Source organism: Oryzias latipes, chromosome 23 (genome assembly GCF_053564925.1).
Source record: "Oryzias latipes strain Hd-rR chromosome 23, Olatipes_Hd-rR_3.1".
NCBI lineage: Eukaryota > Metazoa > Chordata > Actinopteri > Beloniformes > Adrianichthyidae > Oryzias > Oryzias latipes.
Genome location: NC_136259.1, coordinates 27,165,975 through 27,171,079, shown reverse-complemented (window position 1 = coordinate 27,171,079; position 5,105 = coordinate 27,165,975). Strand labels below are relative to the sequence as shown.

General features: G+C 42.1%; 1 long non-coding RNA gene across 1 annotated transcript; it reads right to left on the bottom strand.

Annotated features, from left to right (window-relative positions):
* Positions 1 to 829: 829 nt before the first annotated feature.
* On the bottom strand, positions 830 to 1,169 carry LOC144989324 (uncharacterized). Its single transcript, XR_013653469.1, has 2 exons — positions 1,008 to 1,169; positions 830 to 932 (listed from the first exon to the last, which is right to left on the bottom strand). It is a non-coding gene; the product is annotated as an uncharacterized LOC144989324 (long non-coding RNA).
* Between the last annotated feature and the right edge of the window lie 3,936 nt (positions 1,170 to 5,105).

Genomic DNA, 5,105 nt, shown 5'->3' with positions numbered 1-5,105 from the left:
TTAAAGAAACTGCAGTTAAACAGCTCCAGCGGGCTCTGAAGATGGCTAAACACAGATTTCCATCTGCTGTCATCTGGGTTCCCTTGGTTAATTTTTCTGGTAACTTATCTGCAATGGAGCAGAACAACATGAAACTACTAAATCAGCATATTAAAAAAAATATGAGACACATCCCCCTGCTGGAGGACTCGCATTTTGCAACAGAAAAAGATGCAATTCACTGGACCGAGGACACGGCCAGAGCAATGTTGGAACATTGGAGGTATTTTTTAAAGTGGAATACCCACTAAGTCCATTCAGGGTAGAGTGTGTAAGGGGACAGCCCTTTATGGCCCCACAATATCATGGTTTTGACTGAAAAGTGATGCCCTGACAGAACAACAAGGTGACCTCCTCAAAAACGGTTTAACTTTTATTTCCATAGATAACTTTTTAAAAAAATACAGACCCAAAACACAAGACTGTATTAATCATGTTTCCTGTTCTTTGTGGGATTAACATTTGGTGGGACAAACCGAAACTTTTGTTAGCACAAGAAAGTGACAACATAAATATAATATTGCTCATAATGGATAGGTGCATAACCCACTGGTGGAGCATTTTCTCATGACCCAGGGTTTTTCTTTATGGTGAACAGTGTGAGAGATTTTGTTATCATTGTTACTGTTATTATGGCTATTGTTCTTATGGTTCTTATTACTGTTTTATGATGATTATTATTATTACTTTAACCCTACCCCTGGTCCTGTTTCTAACCCTAACCTTTAGTTTAATCTGAACCCTAATCCCAACCCTTAATCAGTTGTGACTCTTCTCATGACAACACAGGTCGGGTTACAACGGGCGTTTATTTGCACTTCTGCAGGTCATCACACTTTTTGTGGGACATTGCGTGCCTTCGCTTTCATTACGCCTTCATTACGCCGTGAAAACTATAACAAAACATTAAACACGTTTCAGGAGAAATGAACAATACAAAATAACACAAAAACAAGCATAACAAATACCTCGTTTCCGCTTGTCAAGAAAAAGAGTCTCTTTGAGTCCAAGGTAATCTTTTTTGCAGCTCTTTCTCCCAGCTTGAACTCCTATTGCTGCAACCTCGTGAGCAAAAAGACGTGCTCACCTGCGGCCAACATAAAAGGCCCAAATTCTCGCGAGAATAATCCTATTCTTCTCAACATAATTCAAACAAAATTCACTGTACACTCCGAAGAAATAAAATTAAATCAGCAATTATTAACATTTCACAACCCATGAACTTCAATAAAATATATAAATTTAAACTGCATTTACACTCCCACCAAAATCACTCCTATGAAGATTAAATGGGATTTTCATGTCAAACCACTAATGTGAACATACTGCTTTGGTTATTCACTCTGCTTCTACAAGTGTCACAACCTTATGAACAGGTCTATCTAAATGCAGTAGTCTAGTGTGTGAATTTCCTTTATTCTGTGTAGTCTCACTGACAAGTAGAGTTAACTTTCGTACGATGCCATCTTGACTAGGATAGGTTTGTAAGACTCTAGCAAGCTTCCCCTCATTTCTTGGTGTGCTTTCATCTTGTAGAATCACAATATCATTCACTTTCAGGTTTCGTGTTGAGTTTTGCCATTTCTGACGTTGTTGAAGGTTTAGCAAATACTCTCGCTGCCATCTTTGCCAAAATTCATTGGCCAGGAATTGCACTCTTCTCCATCTTTTATGCAGATATAAATCTTCTCTGCAAAACTGTCCAGGAGGAGGCAGTATGACTGAAGATTTCATAGTCAGTATATGGTTTGGTGTAAGAGGCTCTGGTCCGGTGGGATCATTCAGGTGCTCCACAGTTAATGGTCTGCTGTTGATTATAGCCATTGTTTCATAGAGAAAAGTTCTCAGAGATGTAGTGTCAAGTCTGGTTCCTGTCTTGTCAAGCATGACTGCAAGAATACTTCGGATCGTTCTTATTTGGCGCTCCCAAACTCCACCCATGTGACTTGAAGATGGGAAATTTGCCACAAACTCACAACCAAGAGCCCTTTGACGTTCTGGGTCCACTTTCTTGAGCAACTCAGAAAACTCCTTTCTGGCTCCCATGAAATTGGTGCCTTGATCACACCTTAGTTGGCGAACTGGTCCTCTGATTGCCACAAAGGTTCGAAATGCATTTATGAAAGCATCAGTCGTCATATCATCCAGTGTCTCAATATGAACAGCTCTCGAGCACAAGCAAGTAAACAAGAGGCCATATCTTTTTAATTCTTTCCTTCCATCCTTTACTATAAAGGGACCAAAACAGTCAAGGCCACAATATGTAAAAGGAGGGGTTGTTTCCGTCCGCTCTCTTGGCAGATCAGCCATCTTCTGAACTTCTGTATTTCTCCTGTATCTCCTACATTTCACACATTTGTAAATATGTGAGGAGACCATGTTTCCACATCCAATTATCCATATCCCATTTGCTCGCAGTTCATTCATGGTCATTCCTCTGCCCTGGTGACAAACACGCTCATGATAGTGTTTCACAAGCAAGGATGATACATGAGACCTTTTGGGAAGTATAGCTGGATGTTTTACACTAAAGTCCAGGGTTGATCTGCAAAGCCTTCCTCCAACTCTGAGGACTCCGTCGTCATCAAGAAAAACATTTAAACGGTGTAACTGATTGTGTTTGTTAAGAGAGTTGACTTTTCCTTGTTTTAATTTCCTTATGTCTTCTGCGAAGGCTTCTCTTTGTTCCAACTTAATTATAAGCAGTTCGGCTTGTCGCCTTTCCTCAAGACTGCTTGTCTCATTTGATCTTGGTTGTACTCCCTTACGTTCTTGGACAAATCTTCTCAGCCTGGCAACAGCTTTCACAACTCTAGACCAGTCTGAAAACTTGGTGAAGCGGCTCAGAACTGAATCCGTTTCTGTTTTCACAGTGTTGACACAAGACTTGCGAAGCTCTGGGTCGGATATTCCAAAAACTCCCACCATCTCTTCTTCACCAACTTGCATTTCAAGTGTCTGTTGCCAGAGATAATCTGGACCCGTTAGCCAGTTAGATTCTCTTAACTGTGATGCAGTTAACCCCCTCGAGGCATGGTCAGCTGGATTGTTTTCTGAACAGACATAATGCCATTGCATTGGTTCTGAGCTTGACCTTATGCGCTGAATGCGGTTGGCTACAAAGGTGTGGAACCTCTTTGCATCATTGTTCACATATGCAAGAACAACCTTTGAGTCTGTCCAGAAGTACACATCCAAATTTTCAATCTCAAGTTCCTCTTTGACAGTATCACTGTTCCGAACTGAGGTTACTGCCGCTGACAGCTCCAGTCTTGGTATGGTGATCTGCTTGGTGGGGGCCACCCTTGCCTTTCCCATTACAAGTGAACAACACACCTTTCCTGATTCACTTACTGCTCGGAGATATGAACAGGATCCGTATCCATTACAACTTGCATCTGAAAAGTTGTGGAGTTCATACTGTATGAACTTGCCAAAGCTTGAAGATACGTAGCACCTTGGTATCCTGATTGTTGGCAGTTGGGATAAGTCTCTCAGCCATGACTCCCATCGAGGCTTGATTTGCTCCGGGAGGTCTTCGTCCCAGCTCACTTTCTCTTTACAGAGCTCTTGAAGAATTTGCTTCCCAAGCAATATGTAAGGAGCTACAAATCCCAAGGGATCAAAGACTGAAGCAACTGTTGAAAGAACTCCTCTTCTTGTCATGGGCTTGTCCTTGACAATAACTCTGAACTGGAATTCATCAACTTCAACACACCACTGGACACCTAAAGCACGCTCGATGTAAAGTTCACCAAGAGCCATGTTTATGTCTTCACTCTGTGCACGTTCTGCAGGTGGTATTGCAGCACAGACTTCTGGATGGTTAGAGACAAACTTGTGGAGACGAAGATTCCCAGTTCTACATAGAGCTCTTGCCTCATTCACCAGATGTATAGCTTCAGCTGGAGTTTCACAGCTTATTAGGCCATCATCAACATAGAAGCTTTGTTGAATGAAAGTGATAGCCTCTTCGCTAAAGGTTCCGTGGCCCTGTGATGCCAAATACTTGAGTCCAAAATTAGAACAGCCTGGAGATGAGGCAGCTCCAAACAGGTGTACTCTCATTCTATACACTGCAGGTTCGGAGCTTAGATTTCCATTTTCCCACCACAAGAACCTGAGGTAGTCTTGATGGTCACTTACAACATGAAATTGATGGAACATCCGTTCAACATCACACATGATAGCTATTGGACCTTTTCTGAACCGGCAAAGCACACCAACTAAGGTGTTTGTGAGATCTGGCCCAGTAAGAAGATGGTCATTTAGAGAGGCATCTTTGTATCTAGCTGAGCAGTCAAACACCACACGGATCTTACTTGGCTTGTGTGGATGGTAAACCCCATGGTGTGGAATGTACCATACAGGCTGGTTATCCAACTCAGAATGTGGAACCTTTTCAGCATCTCCTCTTGATATTATGTCATTCATAAAATGAACATAATCTTTGAAGTACTGTTCATTCTTTCGCAGCCGTCGCTCTAATGAGGCTAACCTGTGCAGTGCATAACTTTTGTTATCTGGAAGCTCAGGCTTGTCCTCCCTGAATGGCAGTGGGAGTTCATAGTGGCCATCTTCTTTCTGCCTGATGCCTGCCTTTACCTTTGACAAGAAGAGAAGGTCATCTTGAGAGACTTGATTAAGATCTGATGCTTGATCTGAGAAATCTGACTCTAATGCTCTGATAATTTCTGTTGAAGTGATTTCTCTTATTTGAGTTTGACATACAAAGCTTACTTCTCTCCTGAGTTCAACTGATGACTGTGCAGACGGTGTTACTTGGCAGACTATTATTCTGTGGCTGACTCCTATAGAGTCAACGCAATCACTTGAGGATTGTGAGCAGCCAACAATGCTCCAGCCCAGATCAGTTCGTTGACCATATGGCTGAGTTTCTTTACCAGGCAGAATCTCCTTTGGTTGAAGGGCTTGGTGGCAGTTATACCCAATAAGAAGGCCGACTTCACAAGACAGCAAAGGTGGGATCTTGTCAGCCAACTTTTCCAGATGAGTCCACTTTAGAGCAGTAGCTGATGTTGGGATGTGTGATCTATTTGCTGGAA